Here is a 20,126-nt window from a genome sequence, read left to right as displayed (position 1 = left end):
ATTTTAAATTTGTATGATCTTTACCTTTTTTTCAAGAAGGGCCCTGTTTGGTTGGTATATGCGGTAGTCAGAATAATGTCCCCCACCCCCAAGAGATATTCCTGTCCTAATTCTCAGAACCCAGGAACATGTTAGCTTACATGGCAAAGGGACTTTGTTGATGTCATTAAATTACGGATCTTGAGGTGGAGAGATTATGGGCCATCTGGGCGGGCCCAGTATAATCACAAGGGTCCTTTTTAAATGGAAGAGAGGCAGAAGGGGGGTGTCAGAGGGATCTGGGAGGATGGGGGAGTGGTCACAGAGATACAACTTGTGCTGGCTTTGAAGGCAGAAGGAACCACAAGACCGCAAATGTGGACGAGCTCTAGGGGCTGGAAAAGGCAGGAATGGAATCTCCCCTAGCACCCCTTGATTTTAGGATGTCTCACCTCCAGAACTGTAAGAGGATAAATTTGGTTTGTTGAAGCCACTAAGTTCATGGCGGTTTTTTATGGCAGCAATAGGAAACAAAAACAGTATACTTTCTAAATTCCTCCGTTCCTGAGGATCTATGACTCTCACACACAAGCGATAGCTTGATAAGTTAAAGAATTGGGTTACAATAATTTTCCCTCAAACTTGTAGATATCTTGCTTCGTTGATTTTTGGCACTTTGTCCTGCAGAAGATAAGTTTGAAGCCAATCTGACTGTTTTCACTTTACTTTCAAAATGCTTCCTCAGGGCGCCTGGGTGGCTCAGTCGGTTAGGCGTCTGACTTGATTTCGTCTCAGGTCATGATCTCACAGGTTTGTGAGTTCAAGCCCCACGCTGATGGCGAGGAGCCTGCTTGGGATTCTCTCTCCCTCTCTCTCTCTGCCCCTTCCCCCACCCTGTCTCAAAACAAATAAATAAACTTAAAAAAAAATAAAATCCTTTCCCTAGGTGCTGGGAACAAGTTCCCTTTATCCTTGAAATATATCTCTGAAATATATACCCTTGAAATATATCTATGGGTCTCCTACTTACTTTTTCTGGGGTTGGCAGGCCTTTCACCTTGAGGGCTTGTAAATGTCTTTAGCCAAGAGAAACTTTCAGGCAGTATTTCTATGAATCGTGCTTCTGCTCCCTTGACAACATTGCTGCTGAGAATTCCTTTCATGGTAACTATTAGAGTTGTCAAAATCTCATGCTATCGGGTTGCTGTTTTTTTTTCAATCAACTGCTATAATACAGGATTTTATTACAGTTCGGTAACACATGACTTCTTACACTTCTTAGGGCAACAGGAAGCAAGCTATCACGGAAATCAACAGCGCACTGAGATCCCAACTCATGAGTCCATGGTGTACCCGTCACAATCTAAAGCGATCACACCATCCATTTGCACCTCATACTCATTTCATTTTGTTCACATGCAATTCTTGGATCTAACCAACGTGGTTTCTAGAAAACGAATTCCATCCTTTGCATATTAATGGCTAAAAAAAGAGCCCCCCAACTATGTATAAAAAAGCTGACTGAGCTCATGTCATGCTTCCCGCGTTGGGAACTTCCCCCTAAAAGCCTTTGTAATGAATCATGTGTTCAAACGCACACTCAAGTGGAGGGGAATAATGGGAAGTGGAAACCAACAAAGCATCAGGATTTTTCTGGAAATGACTCAGAAAAGGCTTTTAGTTTTTTTATTTTATTTTATTTTATTTTTTAACGTTTACTTATTTTTGAGACAGAGAGAGACAGAGCATGAACGGGGGAGGGTCAGAGAGAGGGAGACACAGAATCTGAAACAGGCTCCAGGCTCTGAACTGTCAGCACAGAGCCCGACGCGGGGCTCGAACTCACGAACCGCGAGATCGTGACCTGAGCCCAAGTCGGACACTTAACTGACTGAGCCACCCAGGCACCCCAGAAAAGGCTTTTAAAGAGAGGTTTTTGTTATGGCTTCATGAAGTACAAGCATCCCGTGACTAAGCTTGTTCTAACGAGGCATAAACACATGATGCAGGACTTCTGGATAACTGAGAAGTGGACTTCCTCTCTCCAGAGGTTGGCCTCCAGAAAAGCTAGGTGAAAACATCGTTACATGCGTATAACAAACAACACCAGGAAAAGGCCACTCGTGGTTATTTAGAATATACAAGAGTCATGACTTCAACAACCCCAAGGAAGCTGTCTTCTGGGGCAGGATTGCTGGGGAATTACATGATGAAATATGTTTCTTATGAAAATCCAAACCAAGTTAAACACAGGCTTCAGTGGGCACAAACATTACTCAAAACCGTGTGGTAGCTTTTGTTGATTTTGAAAACTTAAGACTTTAAAAAAAAAATTTCCCATGGAGCCAGGGTGCCTCAGGGGCTCAGTTGGTTAAGCGTCCCACTTTGGCTCAGCTCATGATCTCACAGGTCGTGAGCTCGAGCCCCGCATCGGGCTCTCTGCTGTCAGTGTAGAGCCCACTTTGGATCCTCCGTCCCCCTCTCTACCCCTCCTCTGCTCTCTCTCTCTCAAAAATAAATAACACGTTAAAAAAAAATCTCCCATGGGGACCTCCTAGAAACTTCTGAACCATGAAACACGTAGGTTACTTCAGATTAATGGGGGTATAATTGATGCACATACAAGCTTATGATTTACTACGGTTGCTTTAGTCCTAGGTGTATTCCCGAGATGGTACCAGAGATAGAAGTGATGTAGACAGGAGAGGCTGAGGGTGGGTGTTGAGTGAAGACCAGGTATAAAGAAGTCTTCCTTCAAGATTTCTACTGAGTCGTGTTATGAGTGCTGAAATGGTTAGGACCACAACTCCTTGCATCTGAATGAACTCACCATGACCGCCAGTGTCCCCCCCACCAGACACCTGACGGTCAGCCTTCACTGTGTTCCCTCCCATCATCACACCATTCTGCTATCCCCGCTATGACTACCTCAGCTCAGGTCTTCATAACCTCTCGCTACGTTAAAAACGGGCCAGTAACTTGAACAGACACGTCGCCAAAGAAGACGGTGACGAACTAACACGTGGAAAGATGCCCAGTGTCGCTGGTCTTCAAGAAAGTGAAAACTGAAACCACAACAAGATATCGCTCCGTACCTAAATGGAAATGAAAGCTACCAAGAGCACCAAAAGTTGGCCAGAATGTGGGGCCCCTGAAAGTCTGGCACCCTGTGTGTGAGAGCACAAGACAATGCAACCGCTTTACAGAGAGCTCCATGGCGGCTTCCTGTGGAGTTGAACACAAGCACGCCCTGAGCAAATCCTCTGCTAGGTATTTACCCAAGAGGAGTGAGAGCATATGCCTCCAAAAAGCCTCGTACGAGAATGTTCAGAGCAACTTTATTTATCACAGCCCCAAACTGGAAGCAATCCAAATGTTCATTAGCAAGAGAAATGACAAACAGATTGTTGTTTATTCATACAATGGAGTATGTCTCAGCAATAGAGAGGAATAAACCACTGATGGATTGTGAAGGCACATGGAGAACAAAAGAAGCCAGATGCTTACATACTGTCCTGTTGCATCTATATGAAGTTCAAGTACAGGCAAAAGTGATCTACGGTGAGAGACATCAGAATGGTGGTTGCCTCTGGGAGTGTGAATGATTAGAAGGCAGGGGCATCTGGGTGGCCCAGTTGGTCAGGAATCCGAGGCTTGATTTTGGCTCAGGTCATGATCTCGGGGTTCATTAGATCGAGACCCTCATCGGGCTGTGAGGGCGGAGCCCGCTTGGGATTCTCTCTCTCTCTCTTCCCCGACCCCACTTGTACACACGCTCGTGTAGGCTCTCTCTCTCTCATTCTCAAAATAAATAAATAAACATTAAAAAATGAGGGGCCCCTGAGTGGCTCAGTTGGTTAAGCATCCCACTTCAGCTCAGGTCATGATCTCATAGCTTGTGAGTTTGAGCCCCGTGTTGGGCTCTGTGCCGACAGCTCAGAGCCTGGAGCCTGCTTCAAATTCTGTGTCTCCCCCTCTCCTGCCCTTCACCCACTCGTGCTCTTTCTCTCTCTCTCAAAAATAAATAAACATTAAAAATTTTTTTTAAATTAAAAAAAAATTATTAGAAGGCAGCACAAAGGGGGACGCCTGGGTGGCTCGGTCGGTTAAGTGTCTGACTTCCGCTCAGGTCATGATCTCGCGGTCCGTGAGTTCGAGCCTCGCGTCGGGCTCTGTGCTGATGGCTCTGAGCCTGGAGCCTGCTTCCGATTCTGTGTCTCCCTCTCTCTCTACCCCTCCCCCGCTTGTGCTCTGTCTGTCTGTGTCTCTCTCAAAAATAAATAAGCATTAAAAAAAAAGAGGCAGCGCAAAGGAATTTACTAGGTTTTGGGAATTATTTTCTACCCTGTTTGTGCGCTGAAACTTCTAGAACCAAGCACTTAGGGTCTGTGCATTTTCTTGTATTTCACCACAGATAAAAATACACAGAACACATTTATCGTTTCTGTTTTCCGGTAATTCTACTCTATACTTAATGAATCTTTCCCAGGTGCAGAATCAGGTTTTTTCTTAGCTAAAGGAGTTTTTATTCTATCATGTTTTCCTTTTTCCCCAGGGATTCTGATCTCTTCCAATCACCAGAAATTCCAAGCACCCTGATACTTTTTCACCATCTCCGGGGCTCGACTTTTTGTCCTCCTCATCGGCATTCGGAGAGAACTTCTCAGCTGGCTCTCCACCTCCCAGAGGTCGCCTCTTCTCTCTGCGGCATCCATGCGGCGGCTTTAATTCTGAAATAGATCCCCTGTCTAGTAATATTCTCTCGGGGCACACAGCTCCCTTTCTGGTTCCCCTGCTGATGTGGAAACGATGCGGAAACGAAAAACACAGGCTTTGGCATCAGATCTTGTTTGTCAATCTAGGCTCCTGCCTACATGGATGGCTTCGGGCAAATTAAATTTTATAAGCCTCCCTTTTGAACCCGCAAAATGAGGATCTTAGCCGCGACAACTTGATGGTGTCCTTGTAACGGTTTTGTGAGATAACGTTTGCACAACACTTAGCCAGCTGTAGGCATAAAGAAGTGCATAAATGTTAGCCTACAGCAACAGTAGTAGCCACCTCCTTCTCGTCCCTGTGCTTGCCTTCCTCCTGACAGCTATGTGGTTTCAAACTATTCGCTACTCGCCTTCCAGGTCTTTCCTACACTGGCTGCTGACACGTGGCGGACGTCCAGTGAACGTCTGTTGAAGAAACGGATAAACTTCCTCCTTTATTTTCGCCACACGCTCTGACATTGCAGCGTAGCTTCTCTAGCTTTTTGTTGTCAATGAGACTCGATTAATGAGAACCTATTCCTGGAACAGGTTTTCAAACGACGCATCAATCACTTTCCCCGGGAAAATATTGTTACCATGTCACCTTGGCAGGGGGCTTCAACAATGAACGAACGCATCAGGAATGGAAAACGGATTCCGTGTTGAATGTTTCTTCAGACATGCATCATAACAAGACCACGTTAGAATTCGTTTTCGTGAACTAGGAATTGGGGGGGTGGGGGCTCGTGGCACTTGGTGGTTAAAATTTTATTCTTTAAGGGTTTTCAAACATGCTCTAACTTGTTTTAGTTTTCCTTCATTCAGTCTCAAAATAAGTTATTGGAGAGGTGACAAAGCAAGGCCCCTGTCTGCCTGCCTCGCTCAGTTAGTGGAGCACATGACTCTCGATCTCGGGGATGTGAGTTCAAGGCCTACGTTGGGTGTAGAGGTTACTTAAAAATAATTCTTAAAAAAAAGAGAGAAAAGAGAAGAGAGGAGAGGAGAGGAGAGGAGAGGAGAGGAGAGGAGAAGAGAAGAGAAGAGAAGAGAAGAGAAGAGAAGAGGAAAAAAGAAAAGAAAAGAGAAGAAAAAAGAAAGGCTCTTTTCATCTAGTTCCTTAACGTTTAAGTAAATACCAACCTTAGAAGGATAGTAGGTACACCTTAGGTGTTAATTTCGAAATTCCAATCCAAATGTCCAAATGTGAACTTTTCATCCTCTGTGGGCCGGAGAAATCAAGATGTTTCACCATTAGAGTTCAATCCGTCCATCTTAAAGCCCTAGGCATTGATGAGCCAAATCATTTTCATCCTCTGCAAAGTTATTTTTTTGCACCACCGATGCCAGCACCCCCGGGCAAGGCTTTGGCCCTTTGCCAGCACTATCTGTGTCTACACTTTGCTGCCCCCACGGCTGTGTCCACACGCTCAGGACCCCACCCCTTCTGTCTGCTTTGGGCAGAGAGCTGAGCTGCAGGACCCTTCCTGTATCTTGTGAGCTCCTTGCTACCCTCACCTCCTCTCCGGTAATTGAGCCTTCCAGTTCGAGGGAATTCCTTTCCCCACCAGGCCAACGAAGACCCAGCCACGGGAGTAGATACGCATTGCCCGAGGTGGCTCCCCTGGGCCCCGAACAGCTCCGTGATCACTGGATATGGTGGTCACCTCCAGCTGCGGAACAATGACCCCCAACCTAGTGTGTTAACACAACAGGCACCTTTCTGAGGGTCAGACATCCGGGAGCAGCTCAGCTGGGTGGTTCTGGCTCAGGGCCTTTCGTGAGACCGCAGGAAAGCTATTGACACAGACTGTGGTCTCTGGAGGTCGACTGGGGCTGGTGGGTTCACTTTCAGGCTCCCTCCTGTGGCTGTTGTAGGAAGATTCTGGCCATGTGGACCCTCTCCACGGGCTGCTCAGGACACAGCTTCTCCCAGAGTAAGATTCGCAGGAGAGAGAGAGAGAGAGAGAGAGAGTGCATACCCAAGAGGGGCCGAAGTGTCTTCTGTAACGGTCTCAGAAGTGGCATCCCTTGTCTTTCCGCCATATTCTAATCATTAGCAGTGAGTCACGAGGCCCAGCCCACGCTCGCAGGAGGGACAATTAAGCTCCACGTCCCGAAGGGAGGCATATCAAGAGTTTTTGGATGCATTTGAAAAATCACCACCCTGGGTTAACATATGTATCTTCTCAGATGTATGGAAATACAGTTAAGTCAACTCATAACGTGTGAACTTGTTTTTTCATCCTGGAACGTAAGATTCGTATAGAAAAAAAACGCCACTCCTCAGAGCTGCCCCAGCCCTGGGGCGGGTGGGGGGGTAGGTCACTGCTTTTCTGTCCCTCTGATCCATCGGGCTGCTCATTAACACGGTACAGGCGGCCCCGGACAAAGCAGAACTAATGAATGATCTCAGTGCAAAAGGGAGAGTATGTGAGAAAGACGGGGAAAGGGGCAGAGATGGTTTGGGGCCGCAGGCAACATAATAGATTAACTCTTCATCTGCAGAGTGATTCATCGCCCTGTCACGGACTCCCTGAACTGGAAGGAAAGTCAGGTCTCTGAACTGTCTAGGAAGTGGGGCTTTGGATGCGAGTCAAACCCAAATGAGTCATGGCCATCCCAGCACATTTGAGAAGGAGTTTAAGGAGCCCTTACTGTGGGTCTCAGAGCTCTGACACAGATTTGCGCGGCTCAAGGGGCTCGGAATATGAGAACAATATAAAAAACACAAATATTCCTGCCTGCGCCTGGCTTCCTCCCGCCCAAGTGATTCTGTCCTGTTGGTCGCAACGCGCTGCATCAGGTCTGGTGACGTCTGTCAGGTTTGATCAGACTTCATCCAGATGTCACATCCGGCCATGCGCTTGCCAGAGGAAGGGAAATAAGGTTAATACTAATATGGTTATGTATTGGGGTTTCCCAACGTGTCTCCCACAGCACACTGGTCCTGTGAGTTGCCCCACGAGGAGAAAACTGTGCGGTGAAATGAACGTACGGAACATTGCCTTCGACGCCGCCACTTAGAAACGCACGACATAACGTTAGCCTGGGAAGGCACATGAGAAGTCCTGCAGCTGAAAAACTCTTTTCCTTCTCCTCCTCCTTCTCCTGATTATTATTAAACTGGATTTCACCCAGTGTTTCCCAGATATCTTTGTCCACGGAACACATGGGATGTTAATTTTGGAAAACCACATGTTTCAGGTAATTTCTAACTGGTCTGCATTGCTATCAAAGAACATGATCTGCGAGCTGTGTGTTTTTTATTTTTCAGGTTGTGAGATTTTCTATACGGTCTCTTGCGCGTTCAGACGTGTAGCCGTCCCACCTGTATGTGAGAACAATGTACGTTTCCCCACGTACCCGTCGGGGTATCTGAATTTCTACTGAACCACGTTTGCAAAGCAGCGTGGGGCAGATCGTGTATATCTGTGATAATGCGTTTGTCCTTCTCACACGTCCGTTACTGAGAAGGGCGTGTCGCAATCTTTCGTTCTGGAGGAGACTATCTCTGTGTCTCCCGGCAGTCTCTCAGTTTTTGCCTCGTATACTCCGTGGCTCTTTAGGATCACACAAACTCGGAATTGTCTCACCAACATAGAGTGACCGTTGTTGTCCCCAGTACTAATTTATTTTGACTGTTCTTGTTATAACTTCTCCAGATTTCCGTGGTATTGGCTTTGTAGCCCTTACTCTTAACTTGCAGTATCTTTACGCTTCAGGAGTGTCACGTCGAAATAGGGCGTCGTAGATGTCTTTTCTTACTCGAAATTGGAACTCTGTACTTTCAGTGGAAAGTTCATCTTAATCTACTGTAATTACTATATTCGAAGCCTTCTTTTCCATCGTTGCCTTACTTTATGCTTCTTCTTTGCCTTGGTAATTCCTCATTTGGTTTTCTCTCCTGTTTGAATAAGTTGATGTGTTGTTGTTGATTGCATTTTCCCCTCTTCCAACTTGAAAATGATACTGTCTCCCCCTCTGTTTCCCCGTCTCTCCCCCCTCCCCGTTCCCTCCCTCCCTGTTCCTCTCCTTCTCTCTCTTGCTCTCTCTCTGTCACATCTGGAATTCTGGTTTACCAAGCCTCAAATCTAAAGTTAATAACTTGACCATTCTTGAGCAATGATTCCACCTCCAGACTTAGCTGCTGTTACTTTCCGGCACTTTGTTCTTTGTTTAAATTATTATTATTTTGTATAGACTTTAAAAATTTTTTTAATGTTTATTTTTGAGAGAGAGATTGTCAGAGGATGAGCAGAGGTGAGGCAGAGAGACAGAAAGACACAGAATCAGAAGCAGGCTCCAGGCTCCGAGCTGTCAGCACAGAGCCTGACACGGGGCTCGAACTCACGGACCTGACTTGAGCCAGGTCATGACCTGAGCCAAAGTCAGACGCTCAATCGACTGAGCCACCCAGGCGCCCCTACATAGACTTTTAAAAATGTATCGACTTGTTTGAAAACTATTCTAGTCACTATTTCTTCAACATCAGACTTTTTTTCTGGAATCATTCTTTCTTCCTAGAGAACATATTTTGGAGAGCTTTTTGTTAAAATCTCCTAGCGGCACAATTACTGTGTGTCTGTAAAATTCTATTCAATTTGCCATTGTTTTGAAAAGTTAGTTTGCAGGGCCATCAATCCTATGTCAGTGTTTTGAAAGGATCGCTATGCTGAAGCATCACTATAGTGAATCTCTGACCTCACTGAGGGTAGTAAGGAGTCTCTAGGAAATCTGATTTTTACCTGTAGCTCAACATTTCTTCTCTTTGGCTGCTTTCGGGATCTTTGATTTTTCATTGGATTTCTGTCATGTCACAGGAATCCAGCATGGTGTGGATATCTATTTATTTAACCAGCTTGGGATTCACTGAATTCTCCTTAACTGGGGATTTGGCATCAGTCCTGGAAAGTTCTGAGCCATTATCTCTTTAAATACCTCTACGCTTTCATTTTCTCCCTTCTGGATTTCTGCTTTAGACACACATCACACTTCCTCACTCCCTACTTTGTATTTATTTACCTCTCTTTCATATTTTCTATCTTATTTCTCTGTGCTCACTATTGGCTAATTCCTTCAAATCTGCTTGTCGTTTCTTTCTCTAGCTGCCTTTAACCTACTTCCAACTTGTCTGTTAGGTTTCTTGTCTTGTTAATTGCTTTACGAATTTACTTTGTAAAATGTGATTATTTAAAAAATATTCTCAGACATTTTGATTGTTCTTTGTGGTCATCTATAGTCTTTCACTTCTTCAAGTAAAAATAGTAATGTTATAGTCTGTATATTAAAATTACAATAATTAAAGTAGTTGTGATTTGCTGCTTTTCCTCATCGTGGCTTCTTTCTTTTATTTTTTTTTTTAATTTTTGTTGTTAATGTTTATTTATTTTTTTAAATATTTAAAAAAATTTTTTTTAACGTTTATTTATTTTTGAGACAGAGAGAGACAAAGCATGAACGGGAGAGGGCCAGAGAGAGGGAGACACAGAATCTGAAACAGGCTCCAGGCTCTGAGCTGTCAGCACAGAGCCCGATGCGGGGCTTGAACTCACGGACCGCGAGATCGTGACCTGAGCCGGAGTCGGCCGCTTAACCGACTGAGCCACCCAGGTGCCCCATTAATGTTTATTTATTTTTGAGAGAAAGAGAGAGAGAGAGAGAGAGTGAGCACGAGCAAAGGAGGGGCAGAGAGAGAGGGAGACGCCAAATCGGAAGCAGGCTCCAGGCTCCAAGCTGTCAGCCCAGAGCCCCACATGGGGCTCGAACTCACAAACCTGAGATCATGACCTGAGCCGAACTCAGACGCTTAACCGACTGAGCCGCCCAGGCACCCCCATTGTGGCTGATTTCTTTGCATGTTTTGGAGTTAATTTTGAACTCACATTCACCTGCGTGCCAGCCATGGCAATCCCAAGGACGTGCGTCGAGGCTGGTTTTGTCTTTGGAGGTTTGCTTCTGCAGGGAACCTGGCCTGTGGTCTTGTGCCTCTCCCTCCTGAGCCTCCTCCTGGTCTGCCTCCCTCCCCTCCCTCACAGAATGAGTCCCACTCACAAGAAGCTGAGAACGTGGAAACAAGAGTTACTGGTCTTTGAACAAATTTCCCCCAGAGTGTTCAGTGGTCATCAGTGGCTTTGCCAAGGCTTTGCCGGATTTGGTTACTCAGGTGACTTAGAGTCTTGGCTGAGGCATGGTGAGTGCTGTTTTCCTGTGAAAGCCACACTCCCACAATGAGACCGAGGGAAAGGGAAACCAAAGCCCCACGGATGGTGAAACGACACACAGGAACGTTCTTTATGTGCGATGGCCTCGTAATGGCGTGACTCACAAACTACTCTTTTTCCGGCAATGTTACTGAAAGACACCAGTATCCAGGGGAGAGCCTCGGAAGTTTCCAGTGTTGATTAAAAAAAAAAAAAAAAAAAGTTAAACCTAATATTACCTAATCACTCAAGAAGATCTCAGAAATTTATTATAAACCATTTCAATCCAAGAGACAATGTTATGTGCGATGAATATTTAAATCCAATCACATTAGATCTAATAACACAACGAGAGATGTCATTTCTGTTTGTGCTGAGCACCTTGAGAAAAAGGGTGATTTTTTTTTTCCTATTTGAATAACGAAGACAGTAGAGATGAGAAATTTTCATGACACGCTGAATTTTGTCGCTGTTAAAATCAAGTCCCAGACGTAATACTGGAGAATCAACTCCGCATTCCCTGTTCTGATCTCAGCTCTGCCGAAGGACTTTCACGTGACACTGGAAGGTCACTTCTGCCCCCTGGGTCCCGGCTTGCTCAGCCATGAAGAGCTTCTCCCGAAGGCTTCTCCCAGCCCTGGAAATGCAAGATTTTGGTGATACATTTGCGTTGATTGTGGCAGCATAAGGAGCGCTCAAGATTGGCCCCAGACTTTAAATTTTGTATCTCATGAAATCCAGGCTTTGAGAGATGCTGTGAGTGGCACAATCGAAGTGCCCCAGCTAGCTGTGAAGCGACTCACACAGAGGTTGAAGCCGTTTCGCTCGAAAGAAAGAAGGGAAGGAAGGAGGGGAGGAAGGAAGGGAGGGAAGAAAAAGTCAAGTTGACTTTCAGCGGTCACTGGCTGGCTCAGTCGGGGAGCGTGGGGCTCTTGATCTTGGGGTTGTGAGTTCGAGCCCCATGTTGGGTGTAGAGATAACTTAAAATTAAAATCAATCAATCAATCAACCAATAAAGTTGACGTTCAGGTAGCATAGTAAGGCGAGAAAGTCGTCAACCCCTATTGGCAGGCACCGATACACATTTTAAGCACGTAAAGATCACCATCTTAAGGCGATAAGGACCCTCTTGTGTTCAGTGCTGTCTATAATGCAAAGCCCCTCCATTTCTGTAAAAACGCAGCTTAAAAAAAATCTCTGTGTGGTTCTACTGAAGGGTAAGACGTGTGCTGCTTTTGTTGACGGGTGGTTGTAGACGGCGTCAGACGCCTAGGTGTGGAGATGACAATATTTCGCAATTGTTGGACATGCTTTGATCCGGAGAACAGGAGAGGAAAGTCGGAAACGGAGGGAGAAGTTTCTGAAGTCAATTTTCATTTCTTAGAGACTCCCCGTAGGAAGCGTTCTTAACTGGCTCTGTTCGAGCATTACGGAATGGGCACGCTTCGCTTCACTAAGGCGACACTGTACTCCAAGTGTCCTTCCTCTGGAGGGCGGAGAGAGGGAGAGGCAGAGAGGGCAGGATGGCAGGGGGAGCCGTGCAGGGACCTGCGTCTGGGGATGCGGGTTCTCTCTCTCCAACGTGGGTGCTCATGTCTCCAGGTGCTGCCAGAGTACTTCCCGTCTTTTAGGTTTCTCCCAAGTCACCTCCTGTCTCCCCACATTCTCGATCCCACTGCCCCAAAGCGGAGCGTTCGTGTGAAAACGTCCACAGGCTGGAATGGCATGTGGCCCAGAAGCCCGTGGCGTCAAGTTACATGGAAAGAGTTTTGAGCGCTCCCAGACCCCCAAAGTCACCGCGCTGAGGCCTCTCTGGTACCTTAGGACACAGTTGGCCAGGGGACGCGCGGAATGAATCCGGAGCAAGCACGGAGGCTCAGACCCAGCTCAAGGCTCCGGCAGCCGAGCGGTTCCCGGGAAGGTGCCGGCAGGGGCCCTGCTCACTGGCCGGGATGCGATCAGCCTCGGCAACGGTTCGCGGCAGACCCGTGCCGGACGCTCCACGATTGCCGATTTTCGCCTTTTTTCATAAAAGCTGAACTCCTCCGATTTCCTTCCGTTCAGAAAAACGGGTACTAACAGTAGGTGGGTGGTTCGTGAAAACGAAGCAGTGCAGCACGAACTTGCAAAAAAAGCAGGAGGTACCCGTATTGCATTTACTCACAGCTGGTTCCTTCCTTCCTGCCGGGACCGCCCATCATTTTAGATCAATTGTTTTCAAAACGTCTCCGGAAACTGTACATTTCTCTCTATTTAAGCGGCTTTGGGGAAAAACATGTCCGTTTATTTTATTTTATTTTATTTTATTTTATTTTAATTTAATTTTATTTTTTTAATGAAATTTATTCTCAAATCGGTTTCCATAAAATATGTTCGTTTTTAACACAACATTACTATACGTGTGGTAGAGACGACCGGTGTCTACCCAATGTTCGTATGCCCCTTCTTTCGTTCTAACAGATTCTATTCCGAATGGCCACGTGCTCGTGTATCTTCTCAGCTTTCTTTGCTGCTGAGGATGTTCCTGTGACACAGTTCTGGTCAAGCAACATAAACACAAGGCCCCGGGAAGGGCTCACCTTGTGTAAGAAACAAAGCTTTTAAGGTGAGTCCCTTTGCCCTCAACGTGCCCGGGATGTACGATGACTGGTGAGGCACAGCAGCCATCTTGCGATCCAGAGACTGAAAGGCGCAAACTGACAATGACAAAAATGACAAAGCAGAAAAGTAAAAGTAGCCTGGCTTTCCTAATGACTGTGGAGCTGCCTTAACAGCCTTGGATGTCCTACCCTCCGTGTTCTCAGTGCCTGAAACAAAATCTCTCCTAAGCCACTCGTTTTCCGTTATTGTATCTGAGCAGAATTTCTAACTGATGGAAAAAGCCTGCCTCGGGTAGATATTTCCTAAACTGTTTTAAAGATTGCTGCATATGGTCAGTTTGTCTTTTATTTTTAGTGGAGAGTAATGGCAAGGAGGAAATAGCATTCCCATGATAGCACTAATGAATAATTTCGAAATACTTTATTTATACTTTATGCCTCTTCTTGAGACTTTCCAAAGAAGTAATCCTTATCTTATTTATTTTTTAAACGTTTATTTCTTTATTCTTAAGAGAGGTGGGGAGGGGCAGAGAGAGACAGAGAGAGAGAATCCCAAGCAGGCTCCACACTGACAGAGCCCAATGTGGGGCTCGATCTCACCAACCCTAAGATCATGACCTGAGCCCAAATCAACAGTCGGACCCCCAGCTGACTGAGCCATGTAGGCGCCCCAATCCTTATATTATTTAAAGCTTACGTATAAATCTGTTATCTACAAAGCTGTTTAAGATACTAGAGTACTGAAAAGAACTTAAATGTTCAAACGATATGTAAAGATAAGACAATGTGGTACCTCCGTAGAATGGAATGGTCTCTAGTCATGAAGAATTGTGTTTTTCAAAAAGATTCTCAGTGGTCATGGAAAACGCATGTACCACAACGGCAAGCCAAGTACGTAGGATATAAACAATAGTTTTAATATGATGATAACTACATTGAATTCATTGGACAATATAAAATTCCATTTGTATTGGTCTATGCGTGTAAGTGTGCTTGCTTCATATTTTTTATGCTTTCCCGTATTTTCCAAATTGTCTACAATGAGATAAATCAGCAGGAAAAAATGTGACTTTTTTCCTTTTAAATACCTTCCATTTCTTTTTCAGTTTTTTTTCTCCAGCGAAGCATCTTTGATGGGAATCCTTTAGACCGGTTTTAAATAAGGTAAAATGGGCTGTTTTACAACGCACTGAAGACTCTACAGGAGCTCTAAGAACGTGGGGCATCTGGGTAGTTCACTCGGTTAAGCGTCTGACTTCCACTCAGGTCATGATCTCACGGTTTGTGAGCTCGAGCCACGCATCGGGCTCTGTGCTGACAGCTCAGGGCCTGGAGCCCATTTCGGATTCTGTGTCTCCCTCTGTCTGCCCCTCCTCCGCTCGCACTCTGTCTCTGTCTCTGTCTCTCTCTCTCTCTCTCTCTCTCTCTCTCTCTCATAAATAAATAAATAAATAAGAGCTCTAAGAATTCTAAAAAGGGTGCTAGTTCAAGACACAAAATGTTCACTACCCCCAGCCTTACCTAAGTTAAAACAGGTCTTATCAGAGTTCACCCCCAATTCGAGTTTCTGAGACCAGATCTCTCTGTGGCTCCAAGAGAAGCCAGCCTCCTGTCTGTTTCCACCTTTGTGCCCCCCTCCCGCACCTTCTGGCCTCTGGCAGAGCAGCGCTTCAGGACCCAGTGCCGTGGCTTTCTTGGACCTCTCTGTCTTGCTCTATCCAGCTCTGTCTCCTGATTCTGGAACCAGGAAAGGTCTTCTCTATGGTGCCAAGCTCTTGGTCAACTGCCCCAGCCTCTCTGTCTCCTTCAAAGGATTTCTTCCCTCCACCCTGGGGTCCTGGCTCTTCCACCAACACAGAGGGGCTCTGGGCTGTTCACTGCCCCTACTGAGCAGATTCAGCCTCTGAGCCTTTATACAGGGATCTTGACTCGGGGTGACAAGGTTCCACACTCTTTCTGTCCAGTTTACACCTGGAAACTACTTTCCGTCTGTCAACCTGATTGGAAACAAGAGATGCCACCACATTTTAAAATGGGAAACCAGCATTTCCATTCATTAAGCCTTTTGTTTTAAATTGTTTTAATGTTTATTTTATTTTTGAGACAGAGAAAGACAGGGCACGAGCAGGGGAGGGGCAGAGGGAGGCGGAGACACAGAACTGGAAGCAGGCTCCAGGCTCTGAGCTGTCAGCACAGAGCCCGACGCGGGGCTCGAACTCACAAACCGCGAGATCGTGACCTGAGCCGAAGTCGGATGCTTAACCGACTGAGCCCCCCAGGCGCCCCCGCCCTTTTTTTTCTTAATTGATAACTCATCCCTCAGCTATTTAGAGGAAAGGACCCAGCCCCGGCAAGTGAAAGGCATTCAACAGGGAGAAACAGAGGTAGTAACTCACGGACTCCAGCCCTGGGGCTGGTAGGTCCTGGAAGGCTTACAAGCGTGCTTGATTTCATGGTTCACATCAGACTGTTACTCTTGGCCCCTGCACTGCCAGCTCAACTCTTACTGTCCAGGTTGATTGCTCTGATGCAGAAGGACCACCAGGGCCCGACTTCTGATTCATGACCCACCACGGCTGACCTCGAACACCGTCTGTTCTGAGGCTTGTCCACGAGTAAAACATACCGGAGACGGGGAAAGAACTTATAGAGAGGCACATTACAGTGTGGATTAGCATCACTGGTTACCTTGAACCAGCTGGTTTCAGCATCCGCCACATCAAAAGGTCGCTAGAGAGGTCATTCTCAACACTGAAAAAAACAAAAAAAGGAGGAGAAATGCAAGCATCCCTCGCTACTCCAATATCTGCCTCCTGCCAGACTTCCTCGTTCCGGAAATGCTGTAGGTGAGGAGCTTCCTACCAGGGGAAGCAAGTGGGAAATGTGAGGGCTCTGTGAGGTCACAGGGTCTCCGAAGTAGGGAGATGAGCCCATACGAAGGGTTCATCACAGTGTGGATGGCCTCTTCTGTTAACCCTCTTTCTGTGTTTCCAACGAAAACTGTGAGATCGTGACCCGAGCCGAAGTCGGACGCTTAACCGACTGAGCCACCCAGGTGCCCCCACAGTGTTTTTTAAAAGCGGGGGAAACACAAGAGAAAAGAATGACTCCTGATCAGCACTGTCGGGTTTTGTGTCCAGGCACACTCGATCCTCAAGCAGCTGGCTCGATGCCTCGAACTCTTATGGGTCCTCAGAGTTCCAGAATTGCAACATTTGCTCCTGGACAAAAGTGGCCCTAATTCAGTCTGCGACAAGGTTTGCCCCAACAGGCAAATCCATTTCAGGACAACAGAGAGGCCCACAACGGAAGGAAGAATGGAGGAAGACTGACAGAAACACCAGAGGCCTCTGGAAAAGCCCAGTGACCATCCCTAGGTAGCACCCCTAAGTTGTCCCAGTGGCATGAAAGCTTCCGGGCCACAGGCTGGAGGTGTGGCTCTCACGACGGGCAGTTTCGGAGCCCCCGGCGGTGTGGGCTCCTGGTGCAGCCCACTATACCGTGTGCTCGATGAGAAAGCTTTCTCTGGAATCCTGTCCACGTCAAGAGCCAAGGATGACGCTCTGACTCAAGGAGGCTCACCCTGGACTGATGGGTAACCCCCACCCTCCCTGCCTTCCTGGGCCTGACCTGGGGGCTCCTTCTTGAAGGACTTGAGCAGAATGTACAGTGATCTCTGGCAAGGTCCAGCGGGGCGCCTGCCTGCCTATAAGCTGATGCTGGCCAAACACGGGACTTGCTCTGGCAGGTTGACCAGAGAATCCTCAAGCCCCTGGCTACTCGGCACTCTTCCAGAGAGAGAAGCCGGTTGGCTCTGAAAGACCCAGAGGGCCTGTCTTCCTTTGAAATAACTTTCCTTCAAAAAGAAGACAAGGTAATCATCCTAGAGAAAACACCCGATTCATGGGCTCAAGATTCAAGGAAGCCTAACGCTTCATCAACGATAAGAAACCTCTCTGAAAAGCGCTAAAACGTGAAACAGGGAACAATGGTGTGAAATGGGCAGTGCGACTGCTGAACGCAAAGCATGAGTGGTCACTGTAGAAAGTGAGCTGGGACCGGCTCCCTGGGTGACGCGTGGCTTTGAGGCTGACGGTAGGAGCTGCATGTGACAATGACAATCCGGTCACTTTACGGAAGCACATCATACACAAACCCCCGTTGGGTTTTGAAAGGAAAGCATGTGTGGGGGCCACTGGTGAGCTTTTCTGAAACGCGGCCCCTTATCCCCCGGCCCCCATCCCTGGATCAGTGGCTCTCCCATGAGAATGGAAAGTAACGGGCCACCTGTGCGTGGTAGAGGCTAGGGCAAGAAATCGTTTCGGAATGAACGAATGGAGCGTCACTTCCGGCCCGTTCCGTATCCTTGAACATCACTCAGGGATGCTGACTGTGTTTGCAGCATCATTTTGCCCTTGACTCTCAGTTTACTGGTTCGAACACAGGTCCGCCTTCGGGAAGGAGAAGTGGACCAGGCGGCAAGACTTCTCAACACGCGTTCAGAGCTTTGAAACGAACTTGCGGCAAGGTCTGGATTCTCCAGGGGTGGCCGTGTCTGGAAGAGGAGACGCGCCCTGTCAGTGCAGCGGGCAGGACAAGCCGGCAGCACCTTCTCCCCACCTCGGTGCTCTCTCGGCTCGGGGCAACCAAGTCCTGCAGCGAAAAAATCCCGCTGTTTGAGCCTCGGCTCATTCTTGGCAGGCAAACATGTGAAAATAGACGTGTCAGTCATGTTCAGGATTTCCAATGTGACTGCCAAGTAACCAGCACGGCCACACGTGGGAACCGACGTGGTAGCGTGCACCTGCTATTTCCCCGTTAACGTTTTCCCACGTGGGGGTTACGATTCTGCCAGCTCGCTGGAAGATTTGATCTGTTGACATTTTAATGCGGGAATTCCATTTTTTGTTGTGGGAAAAAAAAAAAAACCTTAGATGAGCCCCTCTTGATTATATCGCCCCGGTCTTCTTTGGAACACGCATCTGCGTTAGGAGTATGCCATGGCCAACTCAGGAACTCGCTTTGGCCCTCCAGTTCACGTCTGTCGTCGCCCTTCTTCACCGGAATGAACGCCAGTCTCGACCGACCCAACAGTCACCCTCTTGCCTGGTATTTGACTCAATACAACTTTGGAGGGGTGTGGTGTTATTATCCCCATTTTACAGATGAGAAAACTGAGGCCTGGCAAGGTCAGGCGACTTGCCCCGGGTTTTGCGGCCCAGACGCGGTAGGGTCAGGGACACAGCCCTGAGAGTTGAACCCAAGGGTCCATGCTGTGAACCTTCTCCCTTGCTGAGACTGGTGCAGATATCATTATCAGTCACTCAGCAAGAACGTAGAAACAAACAACCAGAACAGGACGCCCAGTTAAACGGGCATCTCACCAACGACAAAGATTTTTGGCACCAGCCTGCCCTATGGAATATCTGGGACATGCTTTGACTTAAACATTCCTGTTATCTGCAATTTAACTGGGCGTCTTGTGTTTTCTCTGGCTACCCTAGGCAAGAGGAGCATGGGCCGTGGACTGACCCCTGGGAGCTCCAGAATCCTGGAGGTTGGGGGCAACTCGGGGTGGGAGGTGGGGGTCAGCGAAGACAGACGGGTCAGCGGAGGCAGCCTGGGGCTTCAGCTCATGCCGGCCAAGGTCTGAGTCCCTAAAGAGAAGCTGGTGGAAATGCCACGGAAAGTGCACATGCCCTCTCACGCACGTGGGAGCGTGCACGCTCACACACGCACCCCTGCACACCCGCAAGCACACGCACACTCATACACACGCCCGCACACACGCTTACACACACACACACACACACACATACACCTGGCCCCCTGCCTGAGCCACCAGCCCATCAGGTGGGAGTCCACGCCGTGGTGGAGTCTCAGGGTTTCCGCTAGGTAGGTGGGAAGCAAAGTCAAGTCAGGGGGCTTCAGAGAACCCCAGCCAGAGCCGAAAGCCCCTGCTCTTAACCTGAAGGGGCTGGAGCGCATTATCAGGGCCGACCACACTTCCTTAACAGGCACGTGTATCTCTGGACGTGAAGCGTTTCTCAGCAATCGGTGTGTGGTCTGTCTGTCGACCCTGTATTTTCAGAAATTCCCTATGGATTCTGGGACGGGGCTAGATTTTCATTTCATTTTGCAAGGGAGATACACAGTGCCTCTGTTTAATGGTGTTAGATATGCACGTACCTGCGGACATACAGACAGATACAGAGATACAGACATGTGCTTGGTGCAAAAGTAGTCCAAGGGGATTTATGTTGAGGCTGTTTATTTATTTATTTTTATTTTTTATTTAAAAAAAGTTTTTTTTAACGTTTATTTATTTTTGAGACAGAGAGAGACAGAGCATGAACGGGGGAGGGTCAGAGAGAGGGAGACACAGAATCTGAAACAGGCTCCAGGCTCCGAGCCGTCAGCACAGAGCCCGACGCGGGGCTCGAACTCACGGACCGCGAGATCGTGACCTGAGCCAAAGTCGGCTGCTTAACCGACTGAGCCGCCCAGGCGCCCCACGTTGAGGCTGTTTAAAGGAGAAGCATAGTCCGCCATCTTGCTCGGAACACCAAGCGGCGTGTTAGCCACTAGCT

The sequence above is a fragment of the Panthera onca genome, chromosome C1 (genome assembly GCF_046562875.1).
Source record: "Panthera onca isolate mPanOnc1 chromosome C1, mPanOnc1 haplotype 2, whole genome shotgun sequence".
NCBI classification, from domain to species: domain Eukaryota; kingdom Metazoa; phylum Chordata; class Mammalia; order Carnivora; family Felidae; genus Panthera; species Panthera onca.
This window is presented reverse-complemented; position numbering follows the sequence as displayed.